At 45.5% G+C, this 20552-nt stretch overlaps 2 non-coding genes across 2 annotated transcripts; both read right to left on the reverse strand.

The window, feature by feature from the left end:
* Positions 1–12968: 12968 nt before the first annotated feature.
* On the reverse strand, positions 12969–13050 carry Trnas-cga (transfer RNA serine (anticodon CGA)). Its single transcript has one exon. It is a non-coding gene; the product is annotated as a tRNA-Ser (tRNA).
* Positions 13051–19922: 6872 nt separating this feature from the next.
* On the reverse strand, positions 19923–20004 carry Trnas-aga (transfer RNA serine (anticodon AGA)). The gene has a single exon. It is a non-coding gene; the product is annotated as a tRNA-Ser (tRNA).
* Positions 20005–20552: the final 548 nt, after the last annotated feature.

Below are 20552 nucleotides of genomic sequence, written 5' to 3' on the forward strand. Positions count from 1 at the left end.
ACGAGCCCGCAGCCAAGACAGGATTAATGGTGAAGAACCTTCTACGCATCATATTGTTCAAAATGTTCGTCGACGCCGACAGGCTTTAATGACAACTTTAGACTTACCTGGACGACGGCTGACTTCGCAAGCTACCATTGCGGATGCATTCACAACGCACTATAGACTTTTCTATCAAGAAGTACCTGCCGGTGCAGAGGCCATTGCTGAGGTTGCCCATGAGACACTTGGTACTCTAAACACAGCAGCTGCAACCCTCCTGACTGCTGAAGTGACCACCGACGACGTCCAAGGCGCTGTGGCCCAGGGGTCTCTGAATCGATCTCCCGGCCCGGATGGTTTACCTCTCGAATTTTACAGAACCTTCCAAGATTTGATGATGCCACGATGGAGGGACATGTACTGGGAACTTTTGTCCGGCGCGGCGAACCCGCCACCAATGTTCATGGAAGGCTTATTTGTACCAGTCCCGAAACCCGCAGGAGGAACACGACTCGACAGTTATCGGCCGATCACGTTACTCAATTCGGACTTCAAGATTTTCACACGCCTTCTGGCAGTGCGACTCAAACATGTATTACGGGACATTGTCTCCCACGAACAAACATCCTTAGGCGGCGATCGTAATATACAGACGGCCCTCAGTGAATATCGAGATGTGATCGCTGTGGCAACACACTCACGACTGCCAGGCGCTTTAATCTCCATCGACTTCAAACAAGCGTTTGACCGCGTCAATCATGCATTCCTCAACCCAGTGATGGACCGAATGGCAATTCCCCCGACGTTCACGCAAATGATTATGCGGCTCCTTCGTGGAGCAACGTCCAGACTTCTCGTCAACGGCAGACTTACAGAACCTATACGGATTGAACGCTCAGTACGGCAGGGTTGCCCTTTGTCGACGGTACTTTATGCCATTGCGATGGAACCACTCATTTGCGGATTACGGCGACGTTTGACAGGTATTCCACTCCGGGATCATATGTTCCGCTGCCGAGCTTACGCGGACGACTTGGCCCTCGTCGTACGTTCAGCGGCTGAAGTACAAGCTGCGATGCAGTGGATTACCCGTTACAGTGCAGGGGCAGGGAGCGCTATGAACGTGGCAAAATCATGCGCCATGAAGATCGGCCGCGGCCTTCCCGCAGACAGCGTAGTTCCATTTCAACTGGTAGACACCATTCGTTGTCTCGGATTGGTGTACACGCGAGACATTCGCCGCACCTCGGCGATCAATTTTCGTGCGCTGCTGCAACGCATCCGGGCCAACATACAAAATCACATACTACGCCCGCTGAATATGTGCCAGAGAGTCACCTTCGTCAATACCCATCTGGCAGCTCGGATACCCCATATAGCGCAGATTCTGCCCATCACTGCGACAATGGCGGCCAGGTTACAGGCGGCATTCGGCTATTTCATTTGTTCTGGACACATCTTCAAAGTCCAGTATGAAGCTCTCACCTTACCGAAGCGGGACGGTGGCCTCGATCTGGTTAATGTGAGAGCCAGGACAACGGCACTTTACACCAATACTATGCTCCGATTATGGAAAAGCCAAAATGCTAGTTTTACTGGAATGTTGACCACCGAGCTCGCGCCTGTTTCGAGACGCCCACCGACGTCTTTGGCACACATCCCACCTCCGATGTCACATATCGGCCGTTTCTTTTTGGAGTACAGCTACATATGCACCGAGCTCCTCAGGACCAGGAAGACGACCACCCGCGACATCTGCCGCCTTCTCCGAAAGTCTCCAACCCGCAACTCCGTCGAAACACGTCACCCCCAGGTTTCATGGCCTACAGTTTGGAAAAAGATCTACCAACCATATCATACCACTGACACCACCTCTATGTGGTACCTTCTCGTCAACGGCAAGTATACTACAAGACAGAAACTGCATCGCATCGCACTGGTGGACTCACCCCTGTGCCTCAAGTGCAATGTCGAAGATACAGATTTACATCGTTTTGAGTGTGGGCCAGCAGCAGCTGTCTGGACCCTCGTACAGAAGGTTGTGGCTTTCTACCTCCGAGTACCACCACATCACGTTTCTCCCACTATGATGATATATCCCGACACGACCTACTTTCCATCGGCTAAGTGGCACGCCATCACATGGATCAGTGGCATGGCTGTCGACTACCTCTTCCGAGACGGCATCGTCGATCCGGCGGACTTTTGGACAAGCCTCCAAGTGTATCACCACACCCTTCGCCGGCATCGACACTATCGGGCCACTTTCGCGAACTATTTACAGAGCATTTTCACCAACCCGCCTCAAAGCTGGAATCTCAACGAACCGTGCCAGCCAAGGCTGGACGATCCCACGTTCCCCTTCAATGGTCAATGATATAATGCATTTTGTTCTGCTGGCGCGCCAAAGTGGAGCATGGCGCGGAAATTATTCCTATTTTATTTCAGTTCTCTTTTCTCCTCCTCTTCTAAGTTTTTTTTCTCCTTACACATGTTTATCCCTTTCACACATAGCTCTCTATCTGCAGCCTATTTGTTTTCTTTCTCTTGTGATCCAAAAAAAAAAAAAAATAAAATAAAATAAAATAAAATAAAAGAAATGCTGCTGATGGTGAGCCTGTACACTCATTTATGTTACCAAAAAACATACAAATACAAAAGAAGGCCGTTGCGGAAATATAGCTACCTTTTATGTTTTACGTTTTCAAAGGATATTGTGTTATTTATGAAGAACGTCGTCTTTTATTTTCATACCCAAGAGGTTTTTATTTGTTTTTCTTAAAAACAATTAGTAGAGAAAAAAAAAAGTTGGTAGAGTACTTGCCCGCGAAAGGCAAAGGTCCCGAGTTCGAGTCTCGGTCGGGCACACAGTTTTAATCTGCCAGGAAGTTTCATATCAGCGCACACTCCGCTGCAGAGTGAAAATCTCATTCTCGTATTATACCTGTTCACATATGTCTGTATTTGAATACGCATGCCTATACCAGTTTCTTTGGCGATTCAGTGTAATGTTTACCCTGCAATTCACGATTAAGTGGCTGGAAGAGGGTTCATTGAACCACATTTTAAGAGACTTCTCAACCATTCCACTGTCAAACAGTGGGCGGAAAAAAAACACTTTAATCTTTTCGTATGATCTCTGATTTCTCTTATTTTGTTATGATGATCATTTTTCCTCGTGTAAGTGGGCACCAACAAAATGTTTTCGCATCCTGAGGAGGAAACTGGTGATTGAAGTTTCATGAGAAGGTCCTGCCGTAGCAAAAAACGCTTTTGTTTTAATGACTGCCACACCAATTCGTGTATCAGATCCATGGCATGGCATTCTTTCCCTTATTTGGCGATAATACAAAACGATCCGCCCTTCTTTGAACTTTTGCGAAGTCCTCCGTCAATCTTATCTGATGCGAATCCCACACCACCCAGCAAGACTCCAGATGAGGGAGGCAAGTGTCTTTAGTAGACCTGTTATATTTTTAAGTGTTCTGCTACTAAATCGTAGTCTTTGGTTCGCTTTCCACACAAGATTATCCACGTGATCGCTCTAATTTAAGTTATTCGTAATCGTAATCCCTAAATATTTAACTGAGCTTTAAGCCTTTTTATTTGTGTGAGTTATTGCGCAACGGAAATTTAACGGATTCCTTTTAGTCCTCATATGGATGACTTCACACTTTTCATTATTTAGAATCGATTGCCTCTTTTTGCATCATGCAGACAATATCTTGTCTAAATCTATTTTCAGTTCTTTTGATCAGCTGATGACTCTAGCAAATAATCTAAAAGGGCTGCTCAGATTGTCCCCTAAACCGTTTATGTAGATAAGGAATATCAGAAGACCTATAACACTTTCTTGGGGAATACCAGATACTAATTCTGTTTTACTCGAAGACTTTCCGTCAGTTATTACGAACTGTGACATTTCTGACCTAGTCACACAACTGAGACGATACTCCACAGGCATGCAAGTTAATTAGAAGTTGCTTGTTAGAAAATGTGTCTAAAGCCTTCCGGAAATCTAAAAATCTGCAATCAATTTGACGTCCCCTGTCGATAGCACTCATGACTTCGTGAGAATAAAGAGCTACTTGTGTTTCACAAGAACTACATTTTTTGAACCCATTCTGGCTGTTTGTCTATAAATCGTTTACTTCCAGGTGATACATAACGTTGGAGCACAGTACAGATTCCAAAATCCTACAGCAAATCGACGTTAGCGATATCGGTCTTTAATTCAGTGGATTGCTCCTATTTACCTTCTTGGGTAATGGTGTGACTTGAGCAACTTACCAATCTTTGATTACGGATATTTCTACGAGGGAGCGGGTGTATATGATTGATAAGTATGGAGCTATTGTATCACCACACTCTAGAAGAAATATACTCGTATACAATCTGAACCAGAGGCCTTGCCTTTCTTAAGTGTTTTAAATTGCTTTTCCACACCGAGGATATCTACTTCTACTTCTAAGTTACTAATGTTGGCAGTTGTTCCTGATTCGAATTCTGGAATATTTAGTCGTCTTGTTTTGTGAAAGAATTTCAGAAAACTGTGTTTAGTTACTCAACTTCAGTTGCTTTGTCATCAATAACATCACCATTATCATCACCCAGTGGAGGTATTGACTGTGTCTTGCCCCTGGGGAAGTTTACATACGTCCAGAATCTCGCTAGGTTTTCTGCTAGATTCCGAAACGGAGCTTCTTCTTGGAAACGATTGAAAGCATCTCGCGTTGAAGTTCGCGTTATATATAGAGGTTTTGTAAAACTTCGATAATCTCAGGGATTTTGCGTTTTTTTTTTTTTTTTAATTTGGCATGCTCTTCTGCAATTTTCAATGGTGGTCACATCAGTATTGTGTGTACTTTTTAGAGTAGTATATCGGAACTAAGTGAACATGAACGTGGGCAGATTGTTGGTGCTGGTATGGTGAGTGCTTCCTAACGAAGGTAGCCGAAGTGTTTGGTGTTTCATTAGACACCATACCGAAGATATATAAAGCATACAGGGAAAGTGGAAAAATATCATTCACTAAGTTACAACGCAGACGAAAGTGTTTGTCAAGTGATCATGACAGACGGTCATTGAACCATTCGAAAGACTGGAAGCTGTTTCGAATGTCAACGGATTTCCTACACCATATTGGGTTGGTAATGTGTTGTGTTTCTGGTGTTTCGAAACTTTTGTTCAACCCATCTACGCCCAACCTCGTTCCCCGCTTTGGAAAATGAAATGGTGGGATTTTTTTTTTCATGTTGTTGCTTCTGATTATGATATTCACAATATAACTTCACGTTACTGTCTTTCACTCTGAAAAAATAGGTGGTGAAAGAAGTAAGCATTTGTGAATGGAATGGGAAGAAGCCCTAGTAAGTTCTACAATGGAAAGCACACAGGCCACTCACTTCACGGTGATTTACAGAGTGAGAAAGTAGATACATGTGTAAGTCTGACAAGATGTTACAAGATGAGAAACTTCATATGTCGAGCAACGGTTTGGGGGAAGGTAAACGGTATTTTAGGTTTACATATGGTGACCTTGTCAATTTTCCGAGCTTTCAGAGAACACATGAAGGATAGGCGCTGGCATAGTGACTTCTGTAAGATATTGTATGTCACTTAGCTACAAAATGCTGATACTACTGCACCTGCAAATTTATTGTTTCCTATATTCCACTGTATGAAACACGAATCACAGGGAAACAAGTTATGGCTAGGCCCGTTATTTTCCTTTACTACAACGTCAAAAGCATAGAAGCGATTAACTGACGATAGGTTCCATTACAAATTCTTTGTAGAAATCTGCAGTGATGACAGACGTTGATGAGCAGTTTTGTGCCTAGATCAAGTTTGACATTCTGATACTTTGCACGCATACAGGCTGGATTCGAATCAGGAACCGGAACAGGTCAGCATATAATCGCAACAATTTTGTATCTGGCGATCAATCCCATATGCATACAACCTCTGCAAAACTGATACACATAATGCTCGCTTGGGCACTTCATTCACAAACTTGCGTTCTGGAAATCCTTGAAAATATGATACATTGGGAGTACTGGTGCTGCTTGAGAATTTCTTGAAAATATAATGAACTACAAAAAATTCTCATGCGGTAATTACTGTGCATCGACTGCTTTATTAATAAGTAGCCACGTGGAGTAGCCGTGCGGTCTGAGGAGCCTTGCCACGGTTCGCGCGGCTGCCCCTTGTCGGAAGTTCGAGTCCTCCCTCGGGCATGGACGTGTTCGTTGTCATTAGCGTAAGTTAGTTTAAGTTAAAATAAGTACTGTGTAAGCCTAGGGTCTGAAATTAAGTAGTGGGTAAGCCTAGGGACTGATGACCTCAGCGGTTTGGTCCCACAGGAACTTTCCACAAATTTCCAAATTAGTAAGTATCATTGTTGAACCTGAGGAGAGGGAAACTGGACAATCATCGAAAGACAAATACCTGAAGACAAGCTGTTGAAGGCAGATCGTTGAGTGTAGGTGAGCTACTGTTGCTATGCGCTAACTTCGTTTTCTCTATGTCATTGTGAGCAGCGCGGGGTAGCAGTGCAGTCTAGGCGCCTTGCCACGGTTCACGCGGCTATCCCCGTCGGAGGTTCGAGTCCTCCGTTGGGCATGGGTGTGTGTGTGTTGTCCTTAGCGTAAGTTAGTTTAAGTTAGATTAAGTAATGTGTAAGTCTAGTTTGGTCCCTTAAGAATTCACAGACATTTGAATATATGTCTTTGCCTGTAAGAGCCTAATATATAAAACTTCACACACTGTAACGCAAATTTACTGATTTATTCATTTTATATAGTTGTTATCAGTAAGCAGACAACTAGAATTTTTTTATTTATATTAATTTACTTACAGTGTGCCTTACATTTATTAGAGTGAAATAGTGCGTCCGTAATAATTAGATGATTCGCTTGCTATTTGACTTACTCGTGACATCTCTTCCGCTTTACGAAAAGTTCCCGATTCGGCAAATGAAGAGCCGTATTTTCAGCCCGGAAAGAAACTTTTTTCTAGGTATTCATCTCCTAGGTCAGCGGTCATTGTACAAACCTTTTACAGTGAGTAAATTCCAATCTTCAAGTGCGTTTCTTAAAGGCAGAATTTTCCTATACAGTTCCCATGAAGACTAAATTCGACGCAAACTGTTTTGTAGATACTTATTTCTTTATATGTCGGCATATACATAGTTGTTGCTTTTTTTTATTCTTGCAAACTGGAGCAATTAGGCCCTCTTTTGCGTGTAACAGCTATACACTATCTTACCAAAAGTACCCGGAATCTCCTATGTTATGCGAAATTGACCACTACATGTCTCGAGAGGCTGACACACCAGCATTAAACGAGGCGAGACATATTGTGTCAGTGGAATCAGTAATAGGATAATGGATCCGTCAGTAACTTCTGGTGACCTCAAACATTGCTAGTCATTGGTTGTGACCTCAGTAACAAGTCTATCAGACACATTACAACGCTTCTAAGCCGTGTAAGCCGACTGATGGTGATGCAGCTATGAAGTGGAAACATGAAGGGAGAACCACAGCTAAACAAAGACCAGAAGAACATCACTTATGGACGGACGGAGGCCGCCGGGTATTGCAGTAGGTGATTGTAACAAGTCGCATGAAATCACTGGAAGTAATCATTCGTGAGTTCGAAAGTACGACCAACACAAGGCGCGTAGGAGTTCAAAAGAATGCGGTACAATGGTCGAGGAGTTTCTCTTAAGCGACACGCTCCTGTGGTCAACGCTAAGCGATGCTCGAGGCGGTGTAGAGAGCGCTGCTACTGGACAGTGAATGACTGGAAACGAGTGATTTGAGCCATGAATCACGCTATACCCTGAGGCATTCCGATGGGAGGATTTTGGTTTGGCGAATTCCTGGAGAACGTTAGGTGTCTTCACGTATAGTATCAAGATTGTAGGTGAGGAGAAGGTGATTTTGCGCTATGGGTGGGTTTTTCGTGATTAGGGCGTGGCCCCCTTACTGCGCTTAAGAAAGCGCTAAATGTGGAAGGATATCAATACATTCTACAGCTCTGTGTACAGCATACAGTAGACGAACAACTGGACGTCGATGACGCTCCAAACGCCAGTGTCTGACGTCACTACCTTCTCTGGATTCGACTCTTCACAAAGTATGCTCTTCCGTTCTTCCACGGACATTCATACACTCAATTAAAAGTATCCCACGCACAGTTCAAGCCGTTGTGAGGAAAAAGTATGGACACACCTTGTATTAAGGTCCACTAATAGGTGTCCAGATCCTTTTGACAGTCTATTTTACATTACGTTCATTGGGACAAACGTGTTATAAAGCAACGACGACAAGTTACAGGCAGACAGTATTAAATTGAAGACACAAACAGCAATGAACGGGAGAGAAGAACGAGAAGGAGAGAAAGAAGAACAAGTCAGAACACAACTAAATGGGTCTGAGAACTATGGGACTCAACATCTTAGGTCGTAAGTCCCCTAGAACTTAGAACTACTTAAACCTAACTAACCTAAGGACACCACACACACCCATGCCCAAGGCATGATTCGAACCTGCGACCGCAGCAGTCCCGCGGTTCCGGGCTGCAGCGCCAGAACCGCTAGACCACCGCGGCCGGCGGAAGATGATCAATGAGGTTCTGGAAGGTACCGACAGGGATGTGGAGCCATGTCAGCTCCACTGGCGTAGCCAACTGCGCTAGGCTTATCGACTGAGTTTCCATAGCGCAAACGTCCTGATCGAGGTGCTCCCGCAGATTTTCGATTGGCTTTAAGCCCTGCGCGTTTGGTGGCCAGGCAAGCACGGCAAACATCTGATGCTGTTCGACCCACGCAAGTACACTGCGAGCAGTGTGACACGTTGCATAGTCCTGTTGGTACATAGCATCGTAACGCGGAAAACCAAACTGCATACACTTGTGTTGATCCATTGTGCCTTGCAAAATGACGACATCACCTTGGGAATACCACGAAATCATTCCCTAGACCTTAACGTTCCCTAGTCGATCCTCCACCCTTCCAACGATTGTTGAAGAGTGTTCGCTTTCAGAAAACAGCCAACCTGGGTGAATGAAGCAGGCGTCTGCGGCGGAGGCCCATGGGCAGCGACGTTCGCAGAACGGTCGTTGAGGACACACGGTTGGCAGACCCTAGGTTCATCTGGGTGATCAGTTGCTGAACAGTTGCACATCTATTCGCCTGTACACGTCTCCATAGTCGTTCACTCCTGTCATCTATGGCCCGGTTTTGGATAGCACCATTTGGTCACACATGGTATACTTTAACCATGGTGGCACGCTAATGGTTTACAAACTTAGCCTTTTCGGAAATGCTTAAATTCTTGGCCTTGAAGCCAATGATTATATCCTTTTGGACGTCAAATAAATCATTCCGTTTCCGCATTATGACAACGACTGTCCAGTTTCCGCCTCCCCTCACACCCCTCCTCCGACATACTTTAAATACCCTCCACTGCTAAAACTGCCACTTGCCATCTGTGAGTGGTTACTGAACATTGACGTCGAACATATGTAGTGATCACTTCAATGTAACTGGATAGCGTACGGTAATTTTAGAGAAATTTTCTTGTTATGACATTGACAAAAGGAAGTGCTTCCGCAGGACACTTTGTTCCAGAGACGTACAGCTGCAAGAGCAAAATAATTTACGAGTGTTCGTATTTTATGGATGTACACAGCTAGGATGCTACTAATGTGAGAACCCATATTTCGATCGTGATCAAATGCCATGTACTTGTCCTGAGATACGAGGTATTGGAGAGAAAGCATACTGAGGAACCAATGCGGAAACGTAGTATGTGGAAATCTCATAAGATGCCCGCTCGCAACCACACTAAGTGGACGTATCAAGCACTGACTGGATCAAATACATGGAGGCTGTAGATATAGAGAGCATGAATGATTAATTATAACCGTCTAGAGCCTTCATTAATTGTGCTTTGTTGGATTACATTGTACTAGTTGTGGTTCGGCTGAACGAGTGACTACACAAGCTTACATTTCGCAACGAACCAGCAGATAACTGCTTTCCTTACTATGATCACGAAATAAATGGCAAAGAAACAAAATTCCGCAATGACCAGCTGATAACAGCATTCATTAGTTTGATGACAAAGTAGATGACGAAGAGATGGAAAGCAACTGATTATTTTGCTCGAGAATATGGAAATTTATTTAGTGAAACGATCTACGATCTAAAATTTTATGTCGTCATGGAAACAACGCTAGCATAAATTGCTCTTGCAACGTATTGCAATTCTTAGAATTGAAGGACTTGAAAGATGATGTATATTGTAATTAAAATGTATTTCAACACAAACATGAACAAAAGTAAAATGACGGTAGTATAATGTAGTTGAATTAAATTAGATTAAGCTGAGGGAATTAAATTAGGAAATGAGACACAGAAAATAGACGGGAAGTTTTGATGTTTGGCCTTCGAAATAACGGACGATGGCCGAAGCACGGAGGGTGTAAACTATGGAGTATCAGTATCAAGTACAATGTTTGCGATAAAGAGGATTTATCAACATTGAACATACGAGTGTTAGGAAGCGTTTTCTGAGGATACCTGTATAGTAGTGGAAGGTGGGCAGCAAACAGTCCAGGCAAGAAAAGACTAGAAGCTTCTGAAAGGACGTAGCACAGGAAAATTCTGAAGATAGGTTGAGTGGATATGAAGAGGTACTGAATGAAACTGGGGAGAAAAAATACAAAGCACAACTTAACTCACAAGACTCCGTTTACAGGACATCCTGAGGCATCAAAAAATTGTCAATATGGTAATGGAGGAAAGTGTGCGTATCTATGTGTTGGGGGTTGGAGGACAAGGGCTGGGGATAAAAGTAATAGAAGATGACCAAGGTTTAAGTCCCCTAAGCAAGTTTTGCACAAGGTAAACTTTCGTGGAGGACTGCATCAAACTAGTCTTCAGGCACAAGACCACAGCAGCAGTAAGACTATCTTGACAGGAGGACTGAATCTTTCTGTTAGTACTATGATAAGCACCAGCGCACGTTGTCAATAGACTTCTGTTGTTCCAGTACATATGTGATTGTTATAACATTACTGTTATGACCGTTATCAGTAACTCTTGCTGATGTATTTATAGGGCTATCAGGCAATATATTAGTCACCTCTTTAAAAGAACATACATCACCCTTCCTTCGGTACACATTGACTGGTGTAGAAAAGGTACCAGGAGGTAAGGCGCTCTGCGGCTGACAAAAGTCTTTCATTGCATTGGTTTGTATGTGTCAGTTTCTGCAATGAGCACAGTAAGCTGTTGACGAGAAGATGGGACAATGGCAGAAATCAGTTGTCGTGTTTGGTCGTGCCCTTGACTACACCATGAATTAAATTTGCCGATTTGTTGGTGTATCAATAGGGACTGTGAAACGCATCTGTAAGCAAAGGTCTAGCAGCCACATCCCTATAACATGGGGTAATGAACAGTAATCGGAAAAAGATAACCAACAGGAACTGCAGACGAGTGCAACGCCTTGTCACTGAAAATCCATGTCAGCCCCTACCAGAATTAGCTGCTGACGATGAATACAAGTCCACCTTAACCACTTTTCGAGGTTACATTGCGAAAAAAAGATATGCAGTGGATGGTTTGAGTCAGGTACCTTGCAAAAATCGTTGCTCGTATCGGCATATAAAACCAAATAACATAGATATCAAAAACTAACTGACTGTGCTTCGACGAGTAGCGACTTTACGTCTTTTCTAAATATGCAATTATCTTCGACGGCCCCCGTTAAGGCGTTCACCCCATAATGTGTATAGGTAAACAATCAACGGATTCACTTCTCAAAGATGAAATTTTTTTCAAATATGAGAATTTTTAAAGTTTAGGTAGCGTTACATCCAGTTACGACATCTTTGACAAAACTGTTGAGACCAAAGAAGTGATTGCTAAACAAGTGACGAAGTAGGTACATGCATTAGACTGAAAGAATAGTGTTAATCAACAGACTAGAAAAAGGAAATTCCATAGCATTATTGAGAATACAGTTACGTATGATGCAGAAATATCGCCACTTACGCCTTCTTTTACAGAAGGGAAAAGATCAGAACAGAGGAAACACGTCTTATGAGACGATCCCTGCAGGTCATCTGTGAAATGAGACCAAGCATTATTGAGAATACAGTTACGTATGATGCAGAAATATCGCCACTTACGCCTTCTTTTACAGAAGGGAAAAGATCAGAACAGCGTAAACACGTCTTATGAGACGATCCCTGCAGGTCATCTGTGAAATGAGATCAAAGCACCAAAACATTAAAGCTGCTTCTTTACAAGCAATCTGACGGCAGAGCGCGACATGGCCTCACTCGTTTCTGTAGTGCTCTCGGTGCCAGCACATTGGCCGTTACGACAGTGTATTGGTTTTCGCCCGGACGGGAGCTTGAACCCGGGACCCTTTGGTTGAAGGTCTGGCGCTCTACCGACTGGGCTATCCGGTCCCTCGGGCGAGCGTTGTGGTACATGCTGCATGGTGTGCGAGTGACTCGCGTGTCGTAATTACTGGCTTCCCACTGACGCACTGCTGATGCTAGTTTTGTGTCGCCTTAAACGATGGACATACTTACAAGCAGCTGCGAGATCTTAAGAAAAGAAACGCTGCACCACTGCTTTTGCCGCACTCGAATGAATCGAATCCCGACTCATAGAAAGAAATGAATGCTCGCTCTGTCCTACACTTTCAAGCACATCTGCGTACTCACGAACACGGCGACGGCGCGACAAAAGGATGGGGGCGCGTTCGTGGGCCTGCGACTGATTTCTGCAGTACTAGCGTCCGTGCGAGGTGAACCGATAGGCACAACAGACAGTGGCCGTCGCGAAACAGTATTCTTAAACATAAATTTCCGTCTTGTTGAGAATGGTTTGGATCCGCGTTCACCCACGCATGTCACATGTGTGCGAAAATTTCTGCTCGTTTTTATGCAAAATCGCACGCAGTCGGTAGGATTCGAACCTACGCTCCCAGAGGGAATCTGATTTCGAGTCAGACGCCTTAAGCACTCGGCCACGACTGCCAGTAGCGCAAGACCCTAGCGACACATGCAACTGCTACCGTTTAAAGCACTGCAGTGCCAGGAAACGGCGTAGCTGCGTTCTTTTCCGTAGTGCTTACACCGCTACTAGACGTGCGGCTACCAAAGTATTAAAATTTCCGCCCGAACAGGGACTTGAACCCTGGACCCTTAGGTTAAAAGCCTAATGCTCTACCGACTTTTTTTTTTTTTTTTTTTTTTTTTTTTGCGAACGGTAGTGTAAACAATATCAGCTTGCCAGATCCGAACTTTGCTCTTCGAGCCGTCTCTGTGAATGAATTCTACTTCACTACCCCACACCCCACTTTGCTAAAAGTCTATCTATCGTCACCGAGCTCTCAAACTTAACAAAAATACAGTATTTGTCATTGTCTAACCGCATTGTATGGACGGCATCAGAGTTAACACCAATTACCTCAGTAATCCAATCGTGTATTTCCAGTGACGTTGGCTGGATATGACGGGTTTCCTTGTCGAAAGCGAAGACCAGTGTGTTTTTCCTGACGTTCGTAGACATGATTCAGAACAGGGATGAAACTCCGGTTAAAAAACCGAAATTCCGGCGAGTGACAGAACGGTGATGAACAGCCAAACACTTACGACGATACACAAAAACGAAGATGAACGGACAGCCAGCAAAGGAGACAGCAGCAGAACACGTATGTAAACAACACAATCGGAGCGCAGCAGTACACACGTCCACGCGGTAGCACAGCTGAAGCGCGACTGCCCCTGAGCTAATGAGGCTGTTACAGCTTACACCTCTTTGCGATCGTCACAGCCCTCGAGAAAAATACATTTCAGAGTCCAGAAAATGCGTACAAAGATTTACTCTGCCACAACAATTCGCTACCACTGAGGTCCACAGCGATGAGTGACGGGTGCTGCCGTCTTTCGTCTATCGTCATCTGTGATCTTGGCTCAGGCCCGAAAAGACAAGCTATTTTGAAATTTTCGGTTCACAGCAGTACATTGGCCCATTTAAAATTGTGCTGCCCCCTGTGAGAATCGAACTCACGGCCCCTGGTTTACAAGACCAGTGCTCTGCCCTTTTTTTTTTTTTTTTTTTTTTTTTTTTTTTTTTTTTTTAAGATTCGAACTCGGATCGCTGGATTCAGAGTCCAGAGTGCTAACCGTTACACCATTTTTTTTTTTTTTTTTTTTTTTAATGCCTGCATTTCAGTCTCAGCTCATTATGAGCAAATGAATGCGTAATTATTATTCCTCCAACAAATATATCTATTGAAAAAAAATATTAAGGAACATCCACAACACAGCCACTTCAAAAGAAGTACACTACTGAAATTAAAATCCTAAAACATGACTATATAATGTAGACTGCTTTGTGAAATAAAGATTAAAAAAAAAAAAGACGGAAACTTCAGTCCTGGTGAAGAGAAGAAACATACATAAAGGCGGCAAATCCAGAAACAGTATAAAAGAAAATGGCTCACACAGGTGACCTTAGCCAACACCCTCTCTTTCAAATGTCAGGCTAAGCATATTGGCAAAATCATCTCGGAGGCCTGGCAATCGCAAGCGCTGCCAGTAAGCAGTAAGCATGTACTGCCGAAACGCTAGGTGTCCATCCTCTTCATGACAACTGTTGACAAAATGTACGAAATGGCCAATCAACCACATGACGGTATGGAGCTTCGTTCGCGGAAAAAAGGAAGAATCGGGCCGGACGATGATGTCAATAGTATAAGCGGCTTCAGCAGACCTAGTGACAAAAGCAAGTTGTTTCCTGAGCCAACGCCAATTAGCAAGGTGCCCACAGCAGGTGAATCGATGTTCAAGGGTATCCACGAGACCGCACCGAGTACAGGTGTCCGTGTCAGAAAGACCAATACGGTGCAGTCGTACATTGGTGGGAACCAAATTATTTATTACCCTATACCACGTGGACGCCACGGCCATAGAGTGGATCGGCAGGCTAACATTCTTCCAGACGTTCCTCCAGGACACAGATGGAGACGCCAGTTCTATTGGATTGGGACCGGCCAGCCCCTCCCAGCGGGCAATCAAGCCTTTGGTCGTTGGCACCGGTCGCCGCAAGAAGACGTCACCGAGGTAACTCACCGCAATGTAAAATTCCCGAATGTGTTTCAGCTTAAAATTGAGGCGTCCGACGTCGACAGGTGGAGCAAGGCTCGCCGGACGCACAACAGTAAAAAGCCTGGATGTAATTGAAGTCACTTCTTGCGTAACAATTAGAGTCGTTCGGCGGACGTACAAAGCAGACGCCTTGCGAGTAATGTCAGAGAGGCCCAAGCCTCCGGAGATACGCGGTTTCGTCATTACCTCGTAACGTAACTTGAATAGATGGCCCTTCCATATAAACCTGCTAGACAATTGGCGCAACCTTTTCGCCACCATCATGGGAAGTGGGAACAGCTGAGCAACATAATAAGCTTTACATAGAACGTAGGTGTCTAAAATTCTGACTTTTTGCAAAATAGTAGCAGAGCGCTGCTCATGGACCATCAGAGCCCCCTGTATCTTCTCGGTGACAGATTTCCAATTGAGAGCCGCCATTTTTAGAGGACACCGATCAATGATAATCCCCAAGGACGTATGGCGATCGACAAAAGTGGCCCAAGGAACGGCAGCATCGCGAAATCCTCGAATATCAAGGAACTTACATTTACCCTGATTGAGACGCGCTCCAGAGACACGACAGTATGCATCAACTGCCCCTTTCAACAACGGGATATCATCATGTTGACGGAGGAGAACAACGACATCATCCGCATATGCCTTAACCGAGAGCTTCCCACCAGAGAGGGACATACCCTGAAGCTTGAGAGCAATAGTCCGAAGCAGCGGTTCCAGGGACAATACGAATAAAGACATAGAGAGCGGACTACCCTGAGGCACTCCGCGGCGGATAGCAATGGGCGGCGTCAGCTGCCCATTGACTGACACCCGAGCTGTTATGCCCCTATACAAATTGCCAAGAACACCACGTGATGAAGCGTTAAAACCTATCGTACCTAAAACACGATCTAAAAACACATGACTGACGTGATCAAAAGCCTTATAAAAATCAAGGAAGGCAAAGGCACAATGTACGTTTGTAACCGCCGCAACCGAGACAACATCCCGATATTCGGCTGCTGGTGTCAGAATAGATCTATCATGAAAACAACATTGATGTGCACCAATCACACCCCGAAGCAGAGAAGACAACCGGCTATTGAGCGCTCTAGCAGCTGTCTTATAGTCAAAATTCAGCAATGTGAGCGGACGAAGATTGGCAGCAGATAAACGACCAGAGGACTTCGGGATTAAAACAATTTTCCCTACTTTAAAATCGGCAGGCACATCCATCCCCCTGACAATCTCATTTAAAATCAGCGTAAAAATGCCACCCAAAAGAGGCCAAAAACGGAGATAAAATTCTTTAGGCAGGCCGTCTGGACCCGGCGATTTACTGGACGGAGAGCGAGCAATAAAATCGAAAACATCATCTACCTGGAACTCCCGGAGAAATTCGCCGTTCGCGTCAGGCGCGATCGTCGCAGTTAGATCCCCAAAGACATCATCCGAAAGAGACTCACCAGAATCATCGGCAGAATATAGACTAGTGTAATACTGATGAAGAGCACGAACCATTTCCTCCTGTGCAATAAGCTGTCGTCCATCATCCACCGTAAGAGAAGAGATGAAGGAGCGACGACGACGAGTCTGATGCCGTAGCAGGTGGTACAAGGATGTCAGTTCACCTTCAACAAGAGAGTGAGGTTTCGACTTAACTCGCAGACCATCCATCTGTCGTCGTTTAAGGCTCAAGAGCTTGGCTTTAATACGACGAACATCATGGATCCGCAGAGGAGAGGTACCCGCCGCGTCATATAGTTCACGCAGGACAGAGTAGTAAAATTCATACGTGTTCTTAAAATCACGCGCCCTTGCAGCACAGTAACAAATCAAAGTCTGACGAATCTTGGGCTTGGCAAACGCAGTCCACCAAACCAGCAAGGAGGGGTATCGCGGGACAGAGCGAAGACATCGCTCCCACACGCCACTTATAACATCATCCATAGCACTGTCGGCAAGGTGGGAAACATTTAACATCCACTGGGAACGATAAAGTTTTGCAGGTTGGTGACTAAGATTTACAGTTGCAGTAAAAGCACAATGGTCAGAAAAACTAGTAGGAATAACATCGACAGAAAGAATTTTATCACATAAAAAATCAGATAAATAGAATCTGTCGAGTCTACTGCATGAGGACGCGGTAAAAAACGTATATTTCACCAGGGTTGGATATTTGTGTTCCCAAACATCACGCAGATGCATCGTACGAACTAAGTCATGTAAATCACGGCAATTATTAAAAGTGGGGGACTGGTCTTCAGGGCGTAAAACACAATTAAAATCGCCTCCGAGCAGGAGACTCCGAGGACTCTGGCGCAAAAGATAAATAAGCTCTTCTTTATAAAAGCGCGATCGAGCCACAGTGTGACCCGAACCAGAGGGGGCATACAAAGCAACGAGGCGGAGATCAAAAAGACGACAACCAATCCCACGGCCAGAGTCAAGGAATTCAATGTCAGTAATAGGAATGCCCTCTCGAAAGAAAAGAGCAGTTCCTGTTGAATATTCCGGCGCGACATTAAAAACAGTTTGAAATCCAGGTAGAGAGAGATCAGAAAACAACACTTCCTGCAAAAACACTACGTCCGCACAGGCGTCGTAAATAAACTGCCGCAAAGAGGCAATGCGAACGTCGGACTCAATACGGTTAACATTTAGGGTAAGAAAGGTGTAAGCTTGAACCATAGAGAGAAAAGCGAGAAAACAAATCACCTACACCGACGCACCAGCGTCACAGTCCATAGCAGGGGTGACGGAGGCTTCCGAGGGAGGGGGACTGCTACCCCGTTCCGCGGATCCCTTACGTTTCGGTTTTTTACGAACAGCATTAACGTTCGGCTGAACGCGTAACTTGCGTCGGCTGACGGGCAAGGAAGCTTCAGCCGCCGGTGACGTAGGAGGGTCAAGTTCTGTATCCGACACCACCCGCGCCGGTCCACATGCGGGATCCGGGGTCGCGGGGGAAACATCCGACAAAACGGAATGGTCAACACCTGCACTAGCTTCCGGCAAACATGGACTGCACGGAGGCGAAACGTGAGCAGGAAGGTCCGAGGCCGCAGAGTTGGAAGGAAGCGGAGCAGCTCCGCTGGCAGAGGTATGGGGCAGCGAAGCAGGAAGTTGTCGCGGCTCCACTTGTTGTGACATCGAAGTCGGTTCGGAAGACGGCGCCAACAGGCCCGACCGACGACCCGACTCGAGAGAAGCTGCGTCGGAGGCCGGAGGGGCGCCAGCAGCCGCCACCGGAACCGCTACCTCAGGAGGGCAGGGAGCAGCTACAGTACACAGTGGCTCGGAGGATGCCGGTCGCTCGGACTGGGGCATCTCAGGGAGATCCTCATCCGTACTATTTCCATCGTGTGGGCGACGCCTCTTATTATTCAAAAGTGGCACACCCACCTGAGGGACAGACGGAACAACATCAGATTTAGCACGCAAAGGAGGAAATTCTGTGTCAGGGATGCGCAAAACCTGTGGCGGGGCGCTACTACCACTGGACTGTGCTACACCAAGAGCAGAACCACCTGCAACGAGGTCAGCGACCGTTAACTTGCGACGCTGTTCGAGAGAATTTTTTAAAACAAAAACTCTCCGCGGACAGTCGGTACGCACGTGACCACTTTCATTGCACAAAAAACAGGTGCCAACCTGACCACTATACGTTACATGGACACGATATCCACCGATCTGCAGGTGAGATGGAATATTCTGCTTAACGTGCATTTCGACTGAACGAATACCACTGTAACATTGCAGGCGATGTTGGCTTGACCAGCGTTCAAGGCGAATGCTCTTTACATCACCATACTTCTGTAGACCCTCCTTAAGATAGACATTATCCACCTCCGGTGGAAGGTTGTAAACACGAACACTGGTGTACGTAATGGAAGCATTGGAAAGCAGCACAGTACTTACAGAATCATCCCGATGCCGAAAGAGAACTTGATGACCGTATTTAGAAAGAATTTTATCAACCTGAAGTGGGTCCATAAACTTAACAAAGAAAACATACAGTTCAGTATCAAAATAAGCAGTGTGCACCTGATCCGAATGAACACCAAAGGTATCTACCAACCAATCATGAATCTCAAGAGAACTAGGTTGCACATGGCGGGTTGACTTGTCAAAAGCAAAACTAACTGTAGCCTGACGAGGAATAACCTGGGACGACATTTTCAAAATAGGCGGTCGAAACCGCTACACAAAAAACACTGAAATAAGGACAGAAAGTAACACAAGGTACGAAACAACGACGGAGAAACACTCACAGAAGTTGCAACACAACACGTAAACAAAAACGATAGTCCACTATACGTAACGCTACGGCGGAGCGGAAGACTAGGCACGTCCACACTGCACGGCGTCTAAAGCGGAACTGCCGACTGAGCTATCCGGGCTCAGATTACGTGAGCACCCCTCCCACTACGTATACTGACACATTGCCTCATGTCCTTTACTGTTGGGTAATCGTTGCGTGGAGCTGTTACTATTTAAACGTCGTCTGACTGCTGTCTATAAACTCATTACGCTAGGCTCGTAACAGACTATCGAAGAAAGCTGACACACGATGTAAAGTCAAATTGCAGCAGTTTGTACGTCTCATATGTTACAGCGGATGAGCTACGTGTTTTGTCGACACTCACTGGACAACTGTAAAATTCACAAGCGTCTCGAACGCACGGCTTCCCACGTATTCGCTCATTTCACGGTTCCGTTGGAGATGTTCTTCACCTCTCGACACAAAAAGGAAACGCAGTCGGTATGACTCGAACCTACGCTCCCAGAGGGAATCTGATTTCTAGTCAGACGCCTTAACCACTCGGCCACGACTGCCGGTCGCATGGCGGTGGCCCGACAAGTGCAACTGCTCCTTTACAAGCAATCTGACGGCAGAACGCGACATGGCCTCACTCGTTTCTGTAGTTCTTTCGTTGCCAGCACATTAGCCGTTACGACAGTGTATTAATTTTCGCCTGGACGGGGGCTTGAACTCGGGACCCTTTGGTTGAAGGTCTAGCGCTCTACCGACTGGGCTGTCCGGTCCCTCGGCCGGGCGTTGTAGTACATGCTGCATGGTGTGCGAGTGACTCGCGTGTCGTAATTGCTGGCTTATGGCTCCAATGGCGACTTCACCGACTTCCCGCTGACGCTAGTTTTGTGTCGCCTTAAACGATGGACATACTTACAAGCAGCAGCGAGATCTTAAGGAAAGAAACGCTGCACCACTGCTTTTGCCGCACTCGAATGAATCGAATTCCGACTCATAGGAAGAAATGAATGCTCGCTCTGTCCTACACTTTCAAGCACATCTGCGTACTCACGAACACGGCGACGGCGCGACAAAAGGATGGGGGCGCGTTCGTGGGCCTGCGACTGATTTC

Source organism: Schistocerca serialis, chromosome 4 (assembly GCF_023864345.2).
Source record: "Schistocerca serialis cubense isolate TAMUIC-IGC-003099 chromosome 4, iqSchSeri2.2, whole genome shotgun sequence".
NCBI lineage: Eukaryota > Metazoa > Arthropoda > Insecta > Orthoptera > Acrididae > Schistocerca > Schistocerca serialis.